General features: G+C 37.1%; 1 protein-coding gene across 7 annotated transcripts in view; it reads right to left on the bottom strand.

Annotated features, from left to right (window-relative positions):
• Nucleotides 1-21,106, bottom strand: part of WIPF2 (WAS/WASL interacting protein family member 2) — a 57,394-nt gene extending 36,288 nt beyond the window's left edge. The window contains exons 1-4 of one of the 7 annotated variants that reach the window (XM_074261437.1): nucleotides 20,897-21,106; nucleotides 18,517-18,680; nucleotides 17,404-17,540; nucleotides 9,436-9,524 (exon numbers count right to left, since the gene is read on the bottom strand). The gene's annotated coding sequence lies outside the window, so the exon portion shown is untranslated. Of the gene's footprint in view, nucleotides 1-368; nucleotides 488-9,435; nucleotides 9,525-17,403; nucleotides 17,541-18,516; nucleotides 18,681-20,537; nucleotides 20,766-20,896 lie in introns of those variants that run through there. The other 6 variants (XM_074261436.1, XM_074261435.1, XM_074261438.1 and 3 more) reach the window with 6 other exon arrangements.
• Between the last annotated feature and the right edge of the window lie 5,275 nt (nucleotides 21,107-26,381).

Below are 26,381 nucleotides of genomic sequence, written 5' to 3'. Positions count from 1 at the left end.
TTTTTTTTCTCATTTTTTTTTCTGTTTTTTTCTTGTGCGGCATGATAAATGCTGGTGCTTTGCTTAACTGATCTATGACATGTCTTCAGAAATCTTATACTGAGCATGGTACACATTGAAGAAAACTATATCTCATTGGATTCTGAGTCTGAGGATTTTGGTTTGAACCTTCAACCTTCCAATCTACCTGGATGACTTAAAACAAGTCGCATAAACTTCTATTTCCTTATCTATAAAAGGCATCATAAGAATCGCCTCTAGTTCTAAATCAACGACCTTCTTCCTTCCACAAAAGATCCAATGTCCTGACAGAACGTAAACTCTTTACAAACAGGGATTATTCATATTTGTCTTTGTATCTTCAGTACCTGGCATCATTCAGCAAATGTTCAATTCTTGTAGGCATGTCCTACTCTTCATGATCCCATCTGAGGTCGTCTTGGCAAGACACTGAAATGTTTTGCCATTTTCTTCTCCAATTCTTTGACTGATGAAGAAATTGAGGCAAAAAGGAGTAAGTGACTTTCCCAGGATCACATAGCTAGTTAAGTCTGAGACCACATTTGAACTGGGAAAGATGAATCTTCCTGAGTCCAGGTCCGGTACTCCATACATTGCACCATCTAATTGTCCCGGTACTTAGTAGGTATCTAATAAATGCTTCCCAATTACAAATATGTTTCTTTAATTCAATTTCCTAATATTTTGTGCCAAAATTCCTGACATAAATTCATTTCTCACAACAGAGTTCTGGGAAATAGTTTTTCATAATTTTTTTCCTCTATGCTTCTCAAGAACAGAAGACTTTTCAAAACAAAGGCATTAAGCTGATTGTATTTAAGTAACTGAGAATCTGACTTATTTTAAATGTAAGAAATATTAAAAAATCAGGTTTCCACAGATATTGTAAAACAGGATGAAGAGAGGGGGGAAATATCTTGTTAAGATACCTCCAACCAATCACCTTGTGAGTCAAGAAACTGACTGGACAACAACAAAGTTCCTGATAAAGGGGTTCAGACCTAAACTGGCCCAAACCAGCTAGGGTCAATGACAGGGCATTGAGGAGGATTATAACTCTAATTGTAAATTCAATCAATTGTAACTAACTCTGATAGTAAATTCTACCTACTGTAACTAACTCTGATTGTAAATCCAACCAATCCAATTCTTGAAGGGAAGGGTAAGGAACAGAACTAACAGTATAAAGCCTGCTCCCACTTTTGTATTCAATGTGTCCTGCCGATGAGCAAGCCCCCTTCTCGTGAGAATTCTTGAATAAAGGGCTCTTCTCTCACTCTAAAAGATCAATGGTAACATTACTCCTGGATTAGCTTGCAAGTGCACCTCATCCTAGGCTTACTCCCCAATGCTGCTGGGTTCCAAAGAGTCTTTTTGATAATATAAATCAACCAAAATAAACTAGAAAGTACTTTAGATACCATAATTAATTTTGAGCTTTTAACAAAGTAACATGTCTATAAAAGCAGAGGTTTATAGCTTATAAAGTTAATTAAAAGATAAAACCCTAACATACCTAGTACCATCTTCTTATACTTACTAGATGTCCTTAGTTCAACTGTTTTTGCTTTGATCTCTGCTTTAATTCATTAAGAGACCTTTACCCCCCCCCTCCAAAAAAAAGGAGGATCCTGACTCAAATTAAGACTATGGGAGAGCCGAGGAACCTGACCCCCCAAACCAGGCAACTCTCATTTCAAAAGCTTAGGAAACAAGTTCCTAAGTTTCACAATAATAAATTACAAAAGCTAATTCTAGAAAACTACTTACTATAGTTCAGTTCTCCTCATTAACACACATCAAATATTTAGAGTTCAATTCAACTTCTTTCCAACATAAGAAAGCAAGAGAGTAGAAGTAGCATCTACTGAACTTTTTACCAACTACAGAGATCTGTCTGGTATGTACAAAGCAGATCAAGAGTACAGCACCACTGTTTCTTTAAAGAAAAAAACAGTTGTAAGTGTTCCCAAGATGAAAACTGATTTCAAAGTCTAAACCAAATCTTAAGTAGCGTCCAGTGACTGGGAGATAATTAATAGAAAAAGAAAGCCAGTTGCTCCTGGAAAGAGAAAGTGACACAATGAAGAATGAAGTTTTTGTTTAGCATTTGAATCCAGCCCTGTGAGTAGCTGAAGGTCTTCCTGGCCTGGCTTCATTAACCCACTTAAGTAGGAGTGGCAAGATTCACAGACCATGGGCATAAAACAATTCACTGGCGAGTATGCCCAGATGAACATGCTAAACACTATGCTAAGCATTTTCCTCTAGCATTTGATTGATAGGACATGGCCATTTTCCCCAGTTCCCACCCAAAAATTATTCCAATTAATAGGGCAACAAATCCAGTGTCACTATAACAAAATGAGTAAGTGAAGACTGTTTAGAATTTAATTTCAAAACAGAGTGGATGCCCATCAGCTGGAGAATAACTGAATAAGTTATGGTATATGAATGTAATGGAATATTATTGTTCTGTAAAAAATGACCAGCAGGATGATTTCAGAGAGACCTGGAGAGACTTACATGAACAGATCTAAGTGAAGTGAATAGAACCAAGAAAAAATTATACATAACAAAAACAAGATTATGTGATGGTTAATTGTAATGGACTTGGCTCTTTTCAACAATGAGGTGATTCAAGGCAATTCCAATAAACCTGGGATGGAAAGAGCCATTCGAATCTAGGAAAAAGACTGGTGACTGAATGTGGATCACAGTATAGTATTTTCACCTTTTTTCTGATGGTGCTATTGTTTGTCTGTTCATTTCTTCCCCTTTGATCTAATTTTTCTTGCACTGCATGATAAATGTAAAATTATGTTTAGAAGAATTACACGTTTAATAATTTACATTGGATTACTTATCTAGGAGAGAAAGGGAGAAGAATTTGGAACACAAGTTTTGCAAGAGTGAATGCTGAAAATGATCTTTGCATGAATTGTGAAAAATAAAAACCTATTATTTTTTAAAAAGAATATAATTTCAAATTCAAACATATTCAACAATGTTACTCAACTGAATGACTGCCCCCTTTTTTAGTCCCTAGACATTAGTTCACATTTAATAGTGTTTTCATGTTTGCACTGTACATATTTTTATTACTATCCTCATTTCATTTGATCTCTGTCCAGAGAAAAGCTATACAAACTCCAGAACATCCTGCATTTCCAAGTGATTTGTTATGTACATGGACTTCAATTTCCTGTCCATAACTAGGACAGTACTCAGCAACAGAAGTTCCTGTGAACATTTTTGAGCACCAAGATCAAATATCAATTCCTTCATCCTTCACAATTAATATAACCATTCTGGAAAGCAATTTGAAATTATGCAGATAAAATGGCTAAAATGTTCATACCCTCTGACTCAGGTTAAGTATATGTCCCAAAAGAGCCAATGATAAAAAGGTTATAAATATGCCAAAATATTTATAGCAGCACTTTTTTGTGGTAGCAAAGACCTGGAAACAAAATAGATGTCCATCAACTGAGGAATGGCAAAATTGTGGCACATTAATCTAATGGAATATTACTATGCTATAAGAAATGACAAATATAAGGCCTCTCTACCTACTTTGCAAAGGTAGGGGTTTCACTTATGTGGAACATTGTATATAACAGTAGATTTTTTTCCATATATATTGATTGGTTTTGATAAATTTTCCCTCTATTTGAAAAAAAAATTGATAGAGATGTGTTTCTAGGTAAGGGAGGACTACAGATGGAGTTTAATAAAATATTTCATTATAAAGTACAACGTAAAAATGAAATAATTTATTAATAAAAATCTGTTAAAAAAAAAAAAAAATCCTTCACAACCTGGCTTACAACAACCTGCCCAACTTTGCTGTTCTCCTATGATATTCTGCCTTTGCATAAAACATTCTCATGCCTAATTTGTATTCCTGCTTCTAAGTTTTTGGCAAGTTCAGCTCAAGCTTTATCTCCCCAGTCCCTTCCTAATTCCTAATGTTAATGTCTCTCCTAAGATATTAAATCATAATTACCTTTGTATAATACATTTTGTCTATTTAAGAATTTCTTTCCCCTCAAAAAAAGTGCCTCAAGGGCAGACACATTAGTTTTTGACTTTGTATCTCCAAGAACCTACCACAACACTTGTGTTTAGTAACTGTTCTCTAATTAAGGTGGATACTATCATTGTTCCCATTTTACAGATGAAGAAACTAAGGGTAAGTAACTTGTTTGTCATTATTCAGTGTCGTATATACAATTCAAAATGAACTTTCCTGCCTTCAAGTCCAACTCACAATCCAACGTATGCAGCAGCATCAGAAACATCAATTACTTCTAAGAAAGCAGAGGGAAATGCAGACAGGAGAGGGAGAAGCTTTAGAGCAGGTATACTCAAACTTGTTTTTTTTAAATGAATATCAATATAAATATGTTTTACAGTCCTAAATATTTTATTTTGTGCTCTTAAAAACAATCATTTGGGAAAGAGTACATTGGCTTGCTTCACCAAGCTATTAAAAAAAAAAAAAAAATCATGAACATCTGACTGAATAAGTTATGTTATATGAAAGTAATGGAACATTATTGTTCTATAAAAAAATGAACAGGCTAATTTTAGAAAAGCCTGGAAAGATTTACATTATCTGATGTTGAAGGAAATAAGAAGAACCAGGAAAACATGGTACACGGCAATAACACACTGGACAATGGATCAACTATGACAGACTTGGTTCTTCTCAGCAGTTCAATGATCCAAGGCAATCCTAATAAACTTTGGATAAAAAATGCCTTCCATGTCCAGAGAGAACATCAAAGACTGATCAACACATGCTATATTCACTTTTTTTCCCCTTTTTCCTGGTTTTACCCTTTTGTTCTGATTTTTCTCTCCCAACCTGATTGATAAAGAAATATGCTTTAAAAAAAAAAAAAAAAAGAAAGAAAAAGAAAAAAAAAAAGAGAATGTACAAGTATAACCAAAAAAATAAATAAATAAATAGTTTTTTACATATAACTGGGGAAAACAAAACACTAAAAAAAAAAAAAGAAAGAAAAAAGAAAAGAAAAGATTAAGGAAGAAAGAAAAAAAAGCACATTTGAAGAAGAAAGTGATAAGGAAAAACATAGCACTATACATATAACAAGTATTCCATAAATAATAGCTGAATTAACTTAAGATTCCTCTAAGACTGTTATAACATAAAACCCCCACAAAGGAATCCCCATCACACTCAAGTTAAGGGAGTCAGATATCTAACCTTGAGGTCATTTGACTTGTCCCTTTCACAATATTTCTTTCTATTACTAAAAAGCAACTACCTACATTGGAGCAGTTAGATGACACAGTGCATAGAGCACCAACCACTCAGGAGGACCTGAGTTCAAATTTGACTCAGACACTTACTACTTCCTAGCTATGTGACCCTGGGCAAATCACTTAACCCCAATTACCTCACAAAATTTAAAAAATTAAAAAAATAAAAAGATAAAAAAATCAAAATCAAAATAAACTATAGAGGAAGGTGGCTCTTAACATCAGCCATGGTGACATGATAGCCAATCCCTGTTCAAAAGGATCCCAATATGAGTAATGAGTCTATGAATGAGGTGGCAGCTATTCAAGTGTTCAGAGATCATTTCAAAAGACTGATGGACCAAATGAGTCTCTATGTCTAGGTGAAAAAATTTATAGACACAGATCCAAAACACCTTTTCAGATGTGCTAAGGCAGAATATGATTTCCAAGTTTGTCAAACAAGGGTCAAATTTCCAATTAAAGTAATTTATCTAAGATCCATTAAGATGTAAAGGGAAAAGACAGAATAACTATTCATATTATAAGTTTTATGAAGAAAAGTATCATCCTATTAAAATAATACAAAACCATGTTAGGCATCTTTTATACAAGGCTCGGTTTTCTAGGTAGGGGAAAAAAGGAAAGGCCATGTTCAAAAAAATAAGATGTTCAAAGCAAAAAAATATATTTCATGGATAAGAGATTTCATTCAAGCTCTAAAACTACTTAATAAAAGAAAACAAACTTTTTCTTAGTAAAAGGCATTTTGCTTCATGGAAACAAAATTTGTACTCAAATAAGGAACAGAGCCCATAAAAGACTAAACAGATAACTATAACAACATACAATCTGAATTTTTTTTTTTTTTTTTTTTTTTTTTTTTTGCTGAGGCAATTGGGATTAAGTGGCTTACTCAGGGTCACATAGCCAGGAAGTGTTAAGTGTCTGAGACCACATTTGAACCCAGGTCCTTCTGACTTCAGGGCAGGTGCTCTATCCACTGTATCAACTAGCTTCCCCCAAATTTGAAACTTTTAAATGAAAATTTAAAATGACAAATTAGGGTTGGAAAAATGTTTGCATTAAATATCACCAATAAAAAGTGTACTATCTAAGAAACTATCTAATGCAAAAACATACAAATAACACCAGGAGTCATTCTCTAAAATATAAATAGTCAAAGCTTATAATATGAAGTTTTCAAAGAAATATTGAGTTTTAAATGACTACATGATCATTTTCATATGAATTTTAAATAATTACATGAAAACATGCTCCATAACACTAATAAGTAAAATGATAATGAAAACATTTCTGAGGTTTCATTTATCAAGAAAGTTGGCAAAATAACAAAAAGGAGAGTAATTAATTCTAGAGGAGTAACTATAAAACACAAACACATTACATTATTGGTGTTAACTGTAACTTGGTCCAACCATTCTGGGAACTGATTTGAAATTATTCAAGAAAAGTGCCAAAACTTTCCCTTTGACCTTTGAGACTCAATGATTATACCACAAAACATACATCAAGGAAGTCAAAGAAAGAAACAAAAAGGGTGCCTAATTCCTTTAATCTGGGATCTGTGGATATGTTGGGAGGGAAGAGGAAAAAAAATATATAATTAGATGGGGAAAAAATTACAATTTTAGCTTTTCTAATCTCTCTCTGAAATTTATCATTTCCTTCTATCATGATTTTTTTTTAAAAGTATGATCCTGAGAAAGAATTCTTTGGCTTTGCCACACTACCAAAGGGATCTTGATACAAAAAGGTTAAGAACTTCTGGTCTTTCTCAGAAAGAATATCAATCACATGCAGTGTGAGATAAAGTCATTACATATCTTTTTTCTCAATTGTTACACTTTGTCATAAGTAAGTGAGGCAGAATGGAAGGATTAATCACAGAAATAACTATAATATAAAGATAAAAGGGAACAATCAAACTTAAAAAAAGAAAAAGAAAAAATACTGTATAGTAATTGTGGTTGTGCCTATAGGAATGAAAGCATAAATATTATTCCCACTATTAGCAATTAAATTTAAAATCCTCAGAAGGGGAGGGGGAAGAAAATCCTGTGGTTCTCTCTCTGTAAATATTCAGTTACCTCTATAATTCAAGCTCTTATCACCTCTGGTCTGGATTATTTCAACAACCTCCTAAATGATATCCCTGCCTCAAGTGTGTTACAACTAATCTAGTCCACATACAATTGCCAAAGTAACATTCCTTAACTGCATTTGACTCCCAACTCAATCTAATACAGTGGCTTACCATGCCTTATGATAAAATATAAACTTTGATGTTTAATTTTTAAAGTTCACAATCTAGTCCCAAGCATCTTCACCAGCCTCAGTGAACATTACTTCTCCCACACTCTGTTTCTCACACAGAACACATTTCCCACCTCTGGGCCTTTGCACTGGTCACTCCACAGGCTTGAAATGTACTCTAGATGCTTCTTTTCATCCTGCCATTTAAGATAATGCTTATCATCTACACAAAGCTTTGTGTACACATCCCTTCCCCAATCCTAGAAACAATTAATACCATTCCTCTCAAATTACCTGGTGTTTAATTGGTTTTGTTTTTGTTTATATTACAATCATATTGCATTTGCTTATTTATTTACTTCTTTCCCATTAGGATGTAAGCTTATTTTAAAGAGGGAATGTTTAATTTTTTTGTAATTGTATCCTCAGTGCCTGGAACATAGAAGGTGCTTAATAAGTTCTTGATTGATTGAGACAAAGAAACAGAAGGAAGAAAAAAACAGAATTTATAAAAATATATTTTCTTCCATAAATACAAAATTGCAGCATAAAAATGCAAGAATGCTCTGAAATCATTGTGGCATTTCCATTTTTTTTTTTAATAAAAAAATCTCTCTCTTTTCCCTCCTTCCCCCTAAAACCGAAGCACTCTCATTTAAAATGATTACTAATCAATGAGAGGGCCACCCAAGTGATCAATTAGATAAACCACAGCTGCAAATGGTGGTCTCAAGGGCAGGAATAGTAGTAACTACTGCAAATACCATTTGAAAATTAAATCTTTTCTGAAAATCATCCAACACAAAGTCCACTGGCCCCTGGGCCTCACCTTTAAAGTTCAAGCAAAGAAAAAATTGCAAGCCAGATGACCTGGTTAACACAGCAATGGTGTCAAAGGTACTTACTGGTATTATCAACAGCAATTAATGAAGAAAATCTCAACAGTATGCCAAGGGCAAAGTCAATGACCAATTAATAATCAAATAAGACTATAAAGCCTAAGAATTTTATGATGATTGTACTAGCTAAAACTATTTCCACAGAATTGGACGATCAGCATAATATAGTATGCCCCAGGTCAATCAGCCCTTATGCCAATGAACAGACAGTTTTTCTAGATGAGCAGTTCTTAAGATTTTAGAAATTCTATGAGCTTGGATAGGAAAAATTACATCTTTGTTTTAATAAAATTGGTGAATCTCCGTAATCCTATGTATTTTACTGTATGCATTTAAAAACATCATTCTGAGAAGAAAACTTTATTCAACAGATTGCCAAAAGAGTACTTAATACAAATAAAAATAAAAAAGTTTAGAACTAAACCCTTGCCTTATATATTCCTTAGAACATAAACAGATACCATTTAACAAAACTAGCCACTTATAACCTTAACAGTCTAACTCTAGAAGCTTGGAAGGGCAGGCCTTAGGTTTCTCCTTAAGTTAAGACAAAGCAAATCTCCTCCCTTTACTGAGCCTTAGATTCTATAGCTTTATGATTAAAAACAATTGTTCCATTCTCAATCTCAAATGGGGATAGAATACCTTAATTTTTTTTTAAATCAAGCTTCTACCATCTCACACAAAGATCTTGGATAAATATGGTGCAATTATTCATGTATCTGTCTAATTTGTATATTATTTGTATAATCTGTATATTGTCTAATTTCTCTCATCTAAACATTCAGATTCTTGAATGTTGACAGTGGAATGAATTAAAAGGTGTACCTTTTATATGTTCACAAATAAAACTTCCTCTGCACCCATATACTCCAAAAATAGTTGACTTGAAAGTGAAGACTAGCATTTAGTAAGAACTGCTCAATGAGATCAATAGGAGAGGAAAATTAAGAACATAAAGAGATACCTAATCTAAATTAAGCACATTCTTCAGATCTGGATAATCACCATGTAGCCTGGGCCCAAAGTTCTCCCTCATCCTCACCTCCCAGGTCACTAGAGAGAGAGAGAAATATTAAATGGCTTTGATAAGTTTTCTCCAGAAGAAGATATTAACATTTCAGTAGTCATGAGATTGTTTTTCCAGACCCAAGTTTCAAACAGATCATATTTTAGAAATTATGGGTAATACTAGACTTATTGCCAGCTGAATTATGAAGGGCAGAAAAGACCCCAAAATAATCAGATACATAAAAAAGCCACTGAACATAGTCCTCATGATACCAGCTTAAGTTCAGCTTTAAGATAAACAGGCAATTAGGCCCATACTTTGAGACAGTCAATAAGCTCTTTCGTTTTGCCCAACTTTTATTTACTTTTGTTTCTCTTATTAAGCCCAATGTTTAGCACAGTGTCTGGTATATAAGTACTTAATAAATGGTTAGTGATTTGTTCACTGATCTATAACTACAAAGGTTTCTAGTGGAGAATGTGTGAAGGGTAATAACTGTATATAAAAAGTATCTTCAATAAAATATTTAGAAAGAAAAAATTATGTAGAAGTGGCTGTCCACTGTGGTATTTATTTTACACCTGGTATAAAACCAGAGCTCACACACTTCCCAAGAACCTAGTACAAGGCAAACAGAAAGAGGATTTCTAGACCAGTCAGTCAGTTAAAATGAGCCAAAGAGGTAAGCATAAAGGATCCCCCTTCTAGGCCACAACTTCAATTAAATTAGCTGGCTGAAAAACAAAAACAGGCAAGATTTTTTTTTACTACCAACTTTTATTTTCACATGTATTTTCCCCTACCAAATTATATATATTTTTAAACTTTTATTTTCTATGCTTAAAGGGCTACAAAATTACATACCTTTGATCCGGCAGTCTTACTACTGGGTCTGCACCTCAAAGAAATGATAAAAAAGGGAAAAGGACACACAAGTACAAAAATGTTTGTGACAGCCCTTTTTGCAGTGACAAGGAACTGGAAAACTGAGTGGATGCCCATCAACTAAAGAATGGCTGAATAAGTTATGGTATATTAATGTTACGGAATATTATTGTTCTGTAAGAAATGACCAGCAGGATGATTTCAGAAAGTCCTGGAGCTATTTGCATCCAGAGAGAGAAACAAACTATAGAGATTGAATGTGAATCAAAGCATAATATTTTCACTTTTTGTTGTTGTTTCTATTGTTTGTTTGCTTGGGGTTTTTTCTCACTTTTTTTTGCTTTCACCTTTTGATCTGATTTTTTCTTGTGCAACATAACAAATACGGAAATATGTTCAGAATTACAAGTTTAACTTTTATTGGTTTGCTTGCTAAGGGAGGGAGAAAAATTTGGAACATAAGGTTTTGCAAAGGTGAATGTTGAATGTTGAAAACTATCTTTGCATGTATTTAGAAAACTAAAAAGCTATTTTTAAAAAAGTATTGCACATATTTAATTTATATCAGATTGCTATTTTGAGGAGGGGAGAGGTAAGAGAGAAAGAAAAATGAATGTTGAAAACTATCTTTACATGTATTTGGAAAAATAAAATACGATTAAAAAAATGAAATAAAAATTTCAGTTCCAAATTTTCTTCCCCCCCTCCATTGTGAAGGCAAGAAATGATAGCCATTATATGTAAGAAGTTATACAAAACATTTTCAAATTAGCCACATCCCCTCTCCACCCATCCCCCCCCAAAAAAAGCAAGAAAAAAATAAAGAAAGCAAAAAAAAAAAATGTGCTTTAATTTGCACCCTGAGTCCATCAGTTGTCTATCTGGAGATAGATATTTTCCATAACAAATCCTTTGGAATTGTGGCAAATCACTACATGATCCAAGTAGCTAAGTCTTTCATGGCTAGTTATCTTTTCAATATTGCTATTACTGATTGTTCTCCTAGCTTTCTCACTTCACTTTGCATCAGTTCACACAAGTCTTCCCAGGTTTTTCTGAAACCAAGTCCTTCATAATTTCTTTCTTTTTCCCCTGAGGCTGAGGTTTAAGTGACTTGCCCAGGGTCACACAACTAGGAAGTGTTAAGTGTCTGAGACCAGATTTGAACTCAGGTCCTCCTGAATTCAAGGCTGATGCTCTATCCACTGTGCCACCTAGCTGCCCCCCCCCCTTAATAATTTCTTATAAAACAATTGTATTTCATCACAATCGTGTATCATTCTTTAGCTATTTCCCACCAATGAACATATCCTCCATTTCCAATTCTTTGCCTCCACAAAAAAGAGCTGCTATAAATATTTTTGGACAGAAAGGTCCTTTTCTTTTTTCTTTGAGTTCATTGGAATAAAGATCTAGCACTGGTATTGCTGAGTCAAAGGGTATGCGCAAAGAATATACCATTTTGGGCATAGTTCCAAATTATTCTCTAGAATGGTTAAAGTAGTTTCCAGCTCTACCAACAATGAATTAGTGTAGCTATTTTCCCATATCCACTCCATCATTTGTCATGTTCCTTTTGTTATGTTAGCCAATCTGCGGGGTATGAAATGAGACCTGAGTTGTTTTAATTTGCATTTCTCTAATTATTAGTGAATTACAGTATTTTTCATATGACTAATGATAGCTTTGATATCGTCCTCTGAAGACTGACCACTTAACTGGACTCTTATTTTTAAATTTGGCTTTAATTCCCTACATATTTGAGAGATGAGACTTTTACTAGAGAAACTTGTAAAAAAATTTTTTTTCCAATTTCTGACTTTATTCTAATTTTTGGTTACACTGGTTTTGTTTGTGCTAAACTTCAATAATAAGTAATAAAAATTATTAATTTTGCCTTTCAATAACTTGTTTGATTAAATAAATTCTTCCTTTAGATCTGACAGGTAATTTCTTTCAAGTCCCCCTAATTCACTCCTACCACCCTTCGTGTCTAACTGATCTATACCCACTTTGAGCTTATCTTGGTATTCAGGGTCAATGTTAGTCTATACCTAATTTCTGCCAGACCAGTTTCTAAATTTCCTAGTAGTTTTTGTCCAATAATGAATTTTTGCCTCAATAGTTGTGATCTTTCAGTTTATCAAACACTAGGTTACTGTGCTCACTCACTTCTATATATTGTGAATCAGCACCTTTAGAAAGAAGATCCAAGAAACTGTACTGACTAGGAAAAAACAGCTAATAAGAAGCAGGTGAATCCCAAAACACTATTTATAAAGGACTGTTATAACTCCAATCTAGAAATAGTTATTCTTCAGTTCCCAAACAAATGTTTCTTCATTCACTGTAATATTCAAAGATCAGAGTTAAAAATGCCTATGAAAATCAAGTAGATGTGAATGCAAACTACTTAATGTCAGCCTCCTTTATGATCAAGGTCTGACAGAAAAACAAAGCAAAACAAAACAAAAAACTATAGACTATGTTAATGAGGAAGGAAGATGCTCCCTCACACAGAATGGACTGTTACATAATTATGTCAATATTGAGACCCAAACCACTTAGAACAGAAAATCAAATAACAGAGCTGTATCTTTCCTTGTCAAATCCTCTCTAGTATCCTGAAGCCACTAGCACAATACTTTCCATAATTGAAGAGCTGGGAAAATTTGCATATTTTCATTAATGACAATTAGGAATTAGGCCACTAAATCCAGTAAACTTTGAATTATAAAGGAAAAAAAAAAGTAAAATGACAGATTAAAAAAAAAAAAAAGGTAGGAAATCAATACAACCCATTAGGACTCAGAAATAAGATGAGAGTGACTTTTAAAAAGCAATATATTTACCCCCAAAAATGACTTTTATGTATTCTAAACAATGTCTCTGAGCTACTTGCTCATTCTTTTGCATGTCCAACATGTAATTAAAACATGTCTTACTAGATGCTTGGCCTATGATAAAATACCATATCCACCAATTCATAACATGAACATCTGTGCTCTCTTACAATCCTCATGAAGAATACAAATAAACAATGAATATTCCCTAGAAGCAAGCAGATTTTCTGTTCTTTAACCAGCAGGCGATGACAAATTAGCAGTCCCCAAATCCCAGAGAAAGGCTTTTTAAGAGTCTCTGATCCTAAGTCAAATTCTCAGACTCTTTCATGTTTAAATCTGAACTGTTAGTAATATGAAGGGATTAAAAGAACATGATTAAAAATAAAAATTTCAAAAACAAAAAATTCAGTTAATATCAATGCATAAAATATAATACTATTATAGCTACTCCAATTCACCATCAGAATAAGGTCCTTGCACTCATTTTCAGTTTCCTCATTTGATCTTAATGTGCAACTCAATTTTCTAGTTCAAGCTTTTTGTTTTCCCACTTTGCATTATTTCATTATAAGAGGCACTTCAGCTTAGTGTCAGAAGACCTGTATTGAAATCTAGCCCCTGACACATACTGGAAAATCTGATCCATGGGTAAATAACTTAAAACTCTCAGCATCCTATACATCTCTCAAGAACATAAGCAACAACTATTCATCTCCATTGGTAGAAAGAATTTCCTCACGAGTACCCTACACCAATGAAATCAAAAATTTAAACCAAAAAGCTTTTTAATAAAAATCTTTTCAGATTTCTCTGTATTTCTCTGCCAATCTTAATTACAGCATTCCATTGTATTAAATTACTACAATTTAATAACTAATTTTATTTCACATTTAGATTATTTCAAATTTTTTGCAATTATATATAACACAGGGTAAAAATCTTCTGCTGCCATATTTTTATACCACCAAACCCAAGAAAAACTATGAAAGGCAGATTAGGGAAATCTCAAAATCTATAAAATTCTTGTAGAAGCATATTAAAAAATCTCATTTCTACACAAGTTACTTCTCCAACTTAAAACTCTTTCCAGACTTTTCCCTTTTAAAAAATGATTAGAATAAAAACTAAAATCTTTCATCTACAGTGGCAACTTAACCTTTCAACAAAGTAGAATTCTTGTCTTGTTTACATCATTACTTTCCTTACCTCAGAGACACTGGGTTATCAACCCACCTAAGTCTCCTCTCTTCCATGAATAAGGACTGAAATATCCCTCAAAGGAAGAAGGTCCCAAAAGTCCCTCGTTTTACTTAAGGAAAGAGGAGAGGGAACCAGGAGAGAACTCAATTATTCTAAAATATTTACCCAAACTGTATTCGTTTATTTTGTGATCTTGTCCTGGTACAAGATCCTATAAATATTACCTGATGGGACAGAGTATTACGTTGGAGGGTATGAAGGATATGCCAGTGTGGACATACTCCAAACAAGAAATCCTTGAGTATTAATATTAAATGATTTCTGGCTAAACAGCAAGTATAATATTATTATTAATATTTTGTTCTGGATTTTTTTTCTGCAACACTGAACTGATAATCACTTACAATGAACTTCCTGATATTCCATTTATCAAAGTCAGAAACATTACAGAGAATGGGTATCAACATTTTTATTTTACTCAGCTAAATATTTATTAAATACCTACTAGATGCACAGTTCTGTTCAACATACTGAAGATAAAAATAGATCCCAATTCCTAAAAAATGCATCCTAGAATGACAAGAAATTATTTTAATATCACCATCCCCTCCAGGCCCTCCACCACCAGGTAAAAAAAAACCACTAGATATAATATACCAATACAAAAAAAGATAGGTGAAAAGTTTTTGGGGGAGAGGGGGAGGAAAATAGGAGAGAGAGGGAGAGGACTGCTGGGAAGAGTGACAGATGGTAATGGAAGTGAGGCATTTGAGTTGGATTTTAAAGGTTGAGAGAATTCAACTGTACCATGTACCTACTTTCTATTCTCTATAAAGGATGATCTACAAAAGTATCCAGAGAATCCTTGATATAAACAAGAACAAACAGACAAGGTTTTCAAACAATTCTCTGTAGCAGGCCAAATCTCAAAAATACAAAGGATACAAGTTCTTCCTGTGTTCGTTAATTTAAAAAAGCATTTCAATCAGTAGAACAAAATGTAACTTTTAAGGCTCTCCTCCAATGCATACACTTGCCATTTGGATTCTGTTCAATAAATATTGTCTAATTTAGTGGAAATACCTTTCTATTTTATGCTCTGATATTTATAGACAAGCCCCTTCAAGAGTTATCTAAAGAAGGGTTCTTCTATTAACAAAAATATATATACAGGAAGGTATATACCACTAAACTGGACAGAGTCCAGTTAGAAATAATGGAAACATGGAAAGGCCCTCTGTTGTAGATAATACAGAGCTAATTATATCAAGATGGCAAGATGGACAGAGTCCTGGGCCTAGAGTCAGAAGACTGAGTTCAAATTCAGTCTCAAGACACTGTGATTCTGGGCAAGTCACTTAACCTGTCTGCCTCAGTTTTTCTAAATATAAAATATAATAATTCGCATCTATTTCAAAGGCTTGTTGTGAGGATCAAATAAGATATGTGTAAAGCCCTTAGTTTAGTGCCTAGCACATAGTAGGCATTTATTAATGCTTGTTTGTTCCATTCTTTCTTATTTCCTACCTTCTTTAATAACATACACAATAACACCAAAGAATTTGATCCAACGATTCACAAAAAATAATAATAATAATAAAGTGGATGAAAAACGTCTATTATCCAGACTATGATTTTCAGTTGGATAGCCAACCCATCAAGTTGGTCCATTACTAAATATATCTAAGATACTGCAGAGAGCCGGGGTCAGAACTGAATAGGAAGAAGAAAATTTGTGGGGGAAAGAAGCAGATTGCATGACATTTGAAAAAACAGAGTTCAATAATCCTAAGCTGCTAAAACAAAAATCCATCATTTAGATTCCAAATATTCTTCTAGTAATGTTAAAGATATAAATTATGGAATATTACAACATTCAAAGACCCAAAATTGGGCAATAATGAAAAACCATGTGGTAAATATAAATAAGCATATTACCAAAAATGACTAGGAAATAGCATAAAGGAAATCATACAGGAGATTTAAGTTCAGAAAAGAACGTGATCCAGTCATGTATGGACACCATGGGACAGTCTGAATCCCATGCTGATATCCAAATAATACTGAACAAAACAATGTAGTGGACAGAGCACTGGGAAGACTCATCCTCGTTATGAGTACCTAAGATACTTACTAGCTATGTGACTCTGGGCAAGTCATTTAACCCTATTTGCCACAAGTTTCCTCACCTGTAAAATGAGCTGAAGAAAATGGCAAATGGGTCCAATCTTTGTCAAGAAAACACCAAATGAGGTCACAAAACGTTTCAGATACAATTGAAATGACAACAACAAACCCAAATAATTTTTAAAAACCCAATACTAGGTGAAGCGAAATGATAATGAAACAGGATAGTGAATGCCACTGCGAAAATGGGGAACCTGTACCTTAAAAAAAAACAAAAAAAAAAAAACTATAAGAACTTTGAATTCTTCATGATGGTTCATGCTAAATTTTAAAATTTATTTATCAGTATACTGCATTTAGATCTTAAAATAACATGCTAAACAATTACTATACCCAAAGGGCCATAAAACTGTTTATACCCTTTGATCTAACAGTGTCTCTATTGGGTCTATTAAGATCATAAAAAAGGGAAAAGGACCCAAACATGCAAAAATATTTGTAGCAGCCCTTTTTATAATGGCAAGGAACTAGAAATTGAGTGGATGACCATCACTTGGGGAATGGCTGAATAAGTTATGGCATAAGAATGTAAAGGAATATTATTTTTCTAAAAGATGATGAGCAGGTTGATTTCAGAAAAGCCTGTAAAGACTTACATGAACTGATGCTAAGTGAAATGAGTTAAAATCAAGGCAACAATGTACACGGCAATAACAAGATTATATAATGATTTTTGTGATGGATTTGGCTCATTTCAGCAATGAGATGATTCAAGGTAATTCCAACAGGCTTGTCATGGAAAGAGTCATCTTCAACCAAAGAGAGGGCTATGGACACTGAATGTGGATCACAAAGTAGTGATTACCTTTTCTGTTGTAACTGTTCATTTGTTGGCCTGTTTTTTCTTTTTCTTTTCCCCTTTTGATCTGATTTTTCTTGTGCAGCATGATAAATGTGGAAATATGTTTTAGAAGAATTGTCCATGTTTAATTGAATTATTTGCTGAATAAGGGAGGGAGGAAAGGAAGGGAGAAAAATTTGGAACACAAGGTTTTGCAAGGGTGGATGTTATAAACTATTGTTGCATATATTTTGAAAAATACAAAGCTAATATTATTTTTAAAATTAAAAAGAAAAAAATCTCAGAAGTATATCTGGAACTTGTAATCACTCAAAATAGTTCCAAAATTAGGAGGTGAAATACAACTTCTACCAGGCTTCTTTCAAAATACTTCTTTATTAATTTCAAAGTAATTAATCTGTACTTAAGCCACTAGTTAAATAAGGTCAGCTTTGAGGAAAGAAGTCAAGGATCCTAGGACAGGACACTGATTTCTTCTCTTCAAAGCAGCTATCAGAGCTTCCAACAAGTCTCACTTTCAACATCAATTCGACCTCCCCCTCACTTTTCAAGTCTCAGGCACCCCCCCTTCCAAAGCTGGGCAGTCTATCCATATCAAGTCAGCCAAGTTCTGCTGGGAAGCTGTGTGAAGAACAACACCAACAATAGCTTTACTTTGAGGAGATCACAGCCATGACAGGAGATGAAAAGAAATTATTTGGCTAAGAGATGCATTGTGTCAAATTGTTAGTCCCCACTTTGAGGTCTCTGCTTGCATGTCTGCAGCTATTTTTCCCTTTGACAATATCCATTTTCCGAGCCAAGGGAAACGAGCTGTTTCTGTCTCCATCTCTTTCTGGGTAAGTCAAGGTTCTTTTCAGCCTTGTGGCATCAAACCAAGTCACAGAGAAGGTATCCCCAGGAGATTAAAATACAGAAGGCCACTACTAGGTAATTTGCTGCCACACCTGTTCCCCTTCAGCAGAGAAAATAGGGAAATATGACAAGGAATAAGGTGAATTCACTCTGTCAAAGCTTGACTTGTATACAATGACCTTGTTCTTGACCAAAAAAAAAAAAAAAAGGGAATATTAGCTACAAGTAAATGATGTACAATAAGATTAGAACTGATTTTACCTCTGAATAACTGTGTCCTCTCTTCATAACCTCCAGCTCACCAGGTGGGGTATGGGGAGTCAATGAAGTCTGGGGCTGTTGAAATACCTAGAAACTCCAGCTGATCAAGTTCAGGATAGCTTCAGAGCACTAGGAAAACAGACCCCCAAGTGTACCAGATCACTCTGCCAACCAAACACAAAGGAAAAACAAAAGGGAAATTAAAAAGCAGTCCATTTAGCCTTCATGGGCTAGCTCATGAATATGCAAGAAAACATAGGGAAAAAAGAAGACTGATTTCAAGTGCAGTCTGGAAGCCGAGAATGACAATGTCATATTTTCTCTCCTGTTTCTCATTCTGTTCTTTAAACCATCTTGATAATTTCATTGTTCTGGGTCTCCACATGGGCATCAAATTCTTCATCAGTGCCAGATAAACAGAGGTAAACAATGTCCTAATACCACACCAAAATAAGTGTGCTAATGGGCAGAGAGGCTTTCTGTAACAAATCTTCTAAAGCTCACCAATGGGATAGCATTCAAATAAAAACAAAAGAAAAGGTAGATTTCTAAAGAAGAAAAATCAGGAAGTCAAATTTGTCCACAGGGTACCATAGAGCCTCTCAGAAGATAAATATATCGATTTCGTTATTTCTGGACAACAGGCCAAGTACTTTAAAAATATCATTTTTCTTTAATTGTCTCTCAAGGAAGTTAAGAGGAAATCAGTGGACAACTACAAATGTTGATATGTGTTAAGTGACTAAAAGCAAACAAGACCTATGAAGAGAGCCCTATAGTAAAATCTGCAGTACGAGAAGTTCCATGCCTTGCCCCAAAGTCAAAGGTGACTTGAAACAAATCTGAAAATCCACGGACCCTTTTGTAGGCCCCCAGAATAACCCAGGTTATTACCCAAACCCCGGATATTCAGCCTGGACACAAGTTGGGGAGAGACACCTCAGGAACCCACTTTATTTTCTCCTTAGGTATAAACTCTGAGCTCAGAATGCCATTTGATAGGTCTTTTTAAGTTACATATGAAGACTATGCTGGGAAGTCATCAGAAATGGCACCTCTGACACTTCACTAGCTCCGTGTGTAAGGACAAATAACTAATCAAGTAGCATTTACAAAGGCTAACTCTAAGCGCTGGGACTCCAGGCTCCCTGAGCATTGGGGATAAAATGACAAAAATAAAACAGTTCTTGCCCTAACTTATCCACAGGATAGACAAGGACATAAATTTATGTAATCTCTTTGGGCCTTAGTTTTCATGTCTATAAAATGGGTCTAATACTTGTAGGACTAACCTCACAAGGTTATTATGAAGCTCAAATGAGACCTCTCCATAAACGTAGTTTACGCCCCCCCCCCAGTGCTGTATTCCTCCATGCCCCCAAAACATCTCTCACCTACCCTATCCATACTGGCCCCCTTGATGTACTTTGTAAGCCCCTTAGAGAACAGGCTGCTCCGGCCCTTCTCCTGTCCCTATCCCTTCTCAGCGCCCCTTTTTGCCAAACACTTGAATCCCCTCCAGGAACTCTGCCATGCAGTTACAAGGGGCCTGTTTGTTATTCCTCACACAGGACTGGCCACCTCCCGCCCCCCCCCCCTCCCCGGGCTCTCCTGCTCAGCTCGGCTTCCTCGAGGCTCGGGCTACTTTCAAGAGTCTGCTCCGACCCCCTTCCAGTGCCTTCCCTTCACGCTGTCCTTCTGCTGGCGCTCTCTCCAGCCTATCTGTTCCCAGTTAACTGCATGCTGCCTCCATTCTTATAAGAGTTTCAGGAGGGCAGAGACCCCCTCCCCCATTTGTTTGTTTTTAACCTTTCCCTTAGCAGTGAGCGCTTCACAAGCACTCGTGGGCTGACTGCCTGGCAACGCGGCAAGAGTGCGCCGTAAAGCCGGCGGACGGTCGGTCAGGGCCGGCCCTCCCCACCTCCGCCCCGGGCCCCCGCTTCAGCGCTCTTCATTAGCAAGCGACAGGTCGCCGCCCCCGACCCGCTCCCCATCCACGCTCCCTCCAGCCGCCTCCTCACCGCCCTTCCTCCAAGCTGCCAACTTTCGCCCCCAAACGCCGTCTCCCTGCAACCTTGTGGGGTGTCACTTGACAGACTCCTCGGACCCCAAGGGGGAAGTGGAGGAAGGGTCTGGAAAGAGGAAGGGGAAGAAAGTCCTCCCCAATCTTCCAGCCCAGCTCTCTCCCCAACCCCATCACTGCGCCCTCCAGGTTCGCTCCCTAACCCCAGTCTCCATCCTCCGGTCCCTACCCGCCCCCCACACAAGTTGCCGCACTCTCCTAGCCCTCCCCCCCCAGCCCTCGGGAAAAGACTCTAAGCCCCGCCCCTATCCCATCTCTCCTCAAGCCCCTCCCCCACGACCCCCTCCCTTCCCCCACCTTCAGGTCCGCGGGTCACCTCAGTTCCGGGGCCCGAGTGCCCCGGCCCCTCCGCACCCGGACCGCCGCCGCTCCAAGAGCTTCTGCTCTCTTTCCCTGCCGCCGCCGCTCAGGCCTCGTCCGGTCCTCTCAGCTCTCAGCTCTCTCTCTCTCTCTCTCTCTCTCTCTCTCACCCTTCCTCACCGCCACCGCCCCTTTTGCCAACCCGGAAATGGATCCACTCCCACCGTCCCCAGCGTCCGCGAACAAAATGGAGTTGGGGGAAGGAAGGAGGAGGGAATGGAGCCCAGGACCACAGGGCGCAAGCGCTCCTGCAAAGGCCTCCCTCCTTGCGGAATGACGGAGGCGGGGGAGACGCTGCCGCCATGTTGATGAGGTCGCGGGTTTCCTCCTTAAAAAAAGAGGAAGTAGGAGCGGGAAAAGGACTGTGTGCGATAGATTCTGCCTTTTTCTCACGCACACCGCCCACCCCTCCCTCCTCTCACCCCAACAACTTCCAACAGTTTCTCTCGGGAACAAAAGTGTAAAAGAGAACTGGACTCGAGCCTAGTTCTGCAGACACCTTACGGCCAAGCGCCTGTTGTCATGACGACTGAGAGGATGGCTCCTGCCAGGATCAGGATGTTCCAGAGAATCCGGAGTTGAGAGGGAACCCAGAGGCCACGCAGTGCGGCTCTTACTTGAGCTGCAGTCCCCCCACCGAGTGATCGTCCAGCCACTCTCCGTGCAGATCATCCCGCTTCTGAAGAGTGTTTACCGGTTATAAAGTTTTTCACTTTTCCTCTCTACCACTTCCACTTTATGTTTGAATAATCCCCTTCTCCTTAATTATCATTATTATTACTATTTGATTGAGATATCTAAGCAAGCAATCACTTAACAAGTGCCAGGCCCACCGAGGCAGATGGGCACTTTTTCTGTCGCTTACAGTCAAAGAGTTGCCTCGGACAGGGAAATTGACTCAAATTCCGGCGAAGTCTGACGTGGCGCCCGCCTGTGCCAGAGGCAGCACACGAACCCAAATCTTTTGACTCGGAGGATGCCTCTCTTCCGCATGGCAGCTCTTTGTATAGTCTCGGTAGCTCTCCTGTCATTCCTGCCCACGCACACCTGGATATTGCCTCTGCCCCCAGCATTCTCTTCTCCAAATAAGCATCTTCAACGAACCCTGTGTAGCATGGTTCCCAGTACCCTCACCTCCCCGGTCAACATCCTTTCTAAGACACGGAGCCCAGTTAGAGCTGAGTGCAATATTCAAGATAACAATGTTAGAACTGATCTAAGTATCACCATTTTCCTCGTTCTGGATCTAGGCTCTCAGTGCAGTCTTGACAGGACGTTGGTTGGTTAGTTTTTACATCCACGGCTCATTGAGCTCGTTACTACAACTCTCAGATCTTTTCATATATAAATTGTCTAACTACACTTTTTCCTCAACTTGTACTTGCACAGTTAATTTCTTGAATCCTCAATTCTCACCTACTTTGCAACTACTATGACTTTTCTATAACACCCCAGGAAGCTCATTATTGGGAAATGTTTATTATCCTGCAAGATCCCATCAGCCCTGGTGTTCTACTTCATCACTCTCCTTGCTCTTCTGATTGGAGAGTGGGTCCATTAATTTTAAATGCTCCATTTGTGGAGGGGGCTCAGCTCAGATTGTATGTTCGGTCAGTTCAATCATGTTCTACCTGATCCAGGTCATTTTACAGATAGGGAAACTGAGGCAAGTGGTTAAATTATTTGCCTAAGGTCAGATAACTAATAAATGTCTGAAGTCAAATTTGAACTTAGGAAGATGAGTCTTCCTGACTCTTGGCCTGAATTCTCTATTCAAGTGGTCCTCAGACTTTTTAAATAGGGGCCAGTTCCCAGTCCCTCAGACTGTGGGAGGAGAGGACTGTAGTAAAAACAAAAGCTCACACTCTGTCTCCACCCTCAGCCCATCTGCCATAACGGGAGGGGGGGGGGCGCATAAACGTCCTCCGTGGCTGCATCTGGCCCGCCAGCTGCAGTTTGAGAACCCCTGATCTATTCACTAGGCTACCTAGTGGCCCTAGCTCTGTTCAGAATATCTTATTTTTCAATTAGCTAAACTCTTAGGCACTTCTGTGACTTCTCTACCATGCCTCACTTCAATTCCAATTTTTCACACACTGCTCTCAGGAAGTCCTTTCTTAAGTTTATCCATCATCTCTTTTACTTTAAGCCTTGATCCCCTTGCTCTGTCCTGAATGGTCCTTGATGCATCCAGGTTAACATTTCACAATATATTGCAATTCTACACTCAGCTTTTTCTTCTCTAGACAAAATAAAGTCAACTCCTTTAATCTCTACCTTCTCCCTCGTTTGTTCCCTCCACATCTTCCTCCTCTTTCAATTATTGGAGCCTCTAGAACCAAGCATAGAGATACCATGTGGGTCCTTATCAACAGTAGGGTAATGGAAGGACAACTTGATGGTTCCTGGAAGCACAGTCAGCCAGTGAATACATGTTACATTAAATACAGCCAAGTAGAAAGGAACTCTTGAGTACAAGCACATTTCTTAAGATTTCATCTTTACCTGATAAGTTAGATTAACCTTTGATCTATATTCAGATCAATACCAAATTCTTCTATTTTATAGGATTTTATTAGGAGCAGAATCAAATTTCTCTTCAAATTTGATGAAATAGCTTATTCACTTCAGGTAACCAGTTAATCATTTTATTAGTTATTCATTTTATTTTTTTTTTATGTAAGGGAGACTCTAAGCATTTTTTTAAAAGTTTTTTCTCATTAAACCAGAAGACCTTGGTTTATTGCATAGGGTAAAAAAAGTGAGAGAAGAACCTTGGCAAGGTTAGGGCTTTTAAAAATTGTTTCAACCCCTCTCCCCAACAAATCTTTTTATCTTGAGAGATTTGAAAGGGGAAAAAAGCAAAGAAAGAAAAATAGTAACTTAATTTTCGTGATGATAGTTAAATTCCTAGCAGCAGTTTGGGAAATGAGTTCTTCCAAAAATCCATAACTCTGTTCCCCATCAGTCCTTCATCTCCCTCTTTTCCCCAGTATCTTCCAGTCAGATGACAATTTATTTTAATGGGAATAGTAGTACTGACACCTAGTGGACTTAATGTGTACAACCTCATTGGGCCTTCACTTTACTTTGTCTCCACTTTCTACCAGAAATGAGGCGACTATACACCTTTTTATGTGCTTTAGGATTAACAAAGCACTTTCCTTACAACAACCTTGGAAGGTAGAAGTATTTTTCACCATTTTACAGTTTGAAGAAAATCATTTTCCATATCTCCACTGAAACCAGATGGGGCAAAAATAATTGAAGGGGGAATATGTTAAGAGAACATGGGTAGAATAACACTGGGGAAAGAATGTTGGTCCAGGACAGGGGGCTATTCAAGCAAGAGGACTCTGGGAATGCTTAAGAAAGAAAGGCTTCCATTCTCCAATTGATAAATGGTCAAAAGGATATAAACAGACAATTTTCAAATGAAGAAATTGAAACTATTTCTAGTCATATAAAAAGGTATTCCAAATCACTATTGATCAGAGAAATGCAAATTAAGACAACTCTGAGATACCACTACACACCTGTCAGATTGGCTAAGATGACAGAAAAAGATAATGACGAATGTTGGAAGGGATGTGGGAAAACTGGGATACTGATGCATTGTTGGTGGAGTTGTGAACGGATCCAACCATTCTGGAGAGAAGTTTGGAATTATACTCAAAAAGTTATCAAACCCTGCATACCCTTTGATCCAGCAGTGTTGCTACTGGGTTGTATACCAAAGAGATCTTAAAGGAGGGAAAGGGACTCACATGTGCAAAAATGTTTGTGGCAGCCCTTTTTGTAGTGGCCAGAAACTAGAAACTGAGTGGATGCCTATCAATTGGAGAATGGCTGAATAAGTTACAGTATATAACTGTTATGGAATATTATTGTTCTATAAGAAATGACCAGCAGGATGAATACAGAGAGGCTTGGAGAAGTGTACATGAACTGATGATGAGTAAAATGAGCAGAACCAGGAGATCATTATACACAGCAACAACAATACTACATGATGATCAATTCTGATGGACATGTCTCTCTTCAACAATGAGAGGATCCAAATCAGTTCCAATTGGTCTATAATAAACAGAACAAGCTACACCCAGAGAAAGAACACTGGGAAATGAGTATGGACTACAACATATCATTTCCACTCTTTCTGTTATTGTTTGCTTGCATTTTTGTTTTCTCAGATTATTTTTACCTTTTTTCTAAATCTGATCTTTCTTGTGCAACAAGATAACTGTATAAATATGTATAATCTTTGCTGGGTGATAGTTAAGGGTATAACCATTACCTTACACTTCTCTATCTCTCTGATAAAGGAGAAGTCCCAGAAAGAATTCCTCCCCACCCACCTACCCCAATATTCGACCAATATAGCATTTATTAAGGACTCACCAGCAGGTTCTGTGCTAGTGGCTGGGAGTGCAAATGCAAAAAAAAAAAAAAAAAAAAAAATCCCCACGTTCAAGGCGAAAGTGTTAGGATTACTAAGTGAGAACTGAGGTTGTCTGGATAGTGACAAGGTGAGAATTCAGGTTTTCTGGACAATTACAAGGTGAGAACTCAGGTTGACTTGATAGAGGGGGCAAGCTCATTGGCTGGGGTGGTTCTTCCCAGAAGCCCTTGCATTATCCCACACCCACTCTCTGGGAGGATAAAAGAGACAGCACTGGGCGCAGAGAGCAGATCGGCCTGGAGAAGGATAAGAGCTGGAGGAGATTCAGAGCCAGGATTCAAGAAGGAAGACTCTGAATTGCATCAGGCTTGACGGGGCTCTCTGCAGGAAGGGAAGTCACTTCTTTGGACAAGAGTTAACAGCAACTGCCTGGAGACCACGGTTCGTTACAGGAAGAAGAATCTGTCGGAGAGATTTGAGTAGAAGACACAGCAGATCTCTTCCCAGAGAGTGGGTGTGGGATAATGCAAGGGCTTCTGGGAAGAACCACCCCAGCCAATGAGCTTGCCCCCTCTATCAAGTCAACCTGAGTTCTCACCTTGTAATTGTCCAGAAAACCTGAATTCTCACCTTGTCACTATCCAGACAACCTCAGTTCTCACTTAGTAATCCTAACACGAAAGTGTGAATACATGTGTATATACATGTGTGTATAAATGACTAATAAGAAAGAAGAGTCCTAGCAGGAAAAGCTTTGTGTAGAGGTGATATTTGAGCTGAGCCATGAAAAGAAGTAAGGAAGTTTATGCAGCAGAAGTAAATAAGGAATGGAAGATGACTAATATAAATGTACAATTTGCAGGGCAAACATAAATGTTATCTCCCCAGTTAGAATTTGTGCTCTTTGAGGGCAGGAAACTGGCTTTTTTTTCTGCCTTTCTGTACATTCCCAGTGCCATATATAAGGGTTAGATTGAAATCATCTCATTTTAGCCTTGGTACTTCAAGTAGCTAAAGCTT

Source organism: Sminthopsis crassicaudata, chromosome 4 (assembly GCF_048593235.1).
Source record: "Sminthopsis crassicaudata isolate SCR6 chromosome 4, ASM4859323v1, whole genome shotgun sequence".
In the NCBI taxonomy this organism is placed as follows: Eukaryota; Metazoa; Chordata; class Mammalia; order Dasyuromorphia; family Dasyuridae; genus Sminthopsis; species Sminthopsis crassicaudata.
This window is presented reverse-complemented; position numbering and strand designations above follow the sequence as displayed.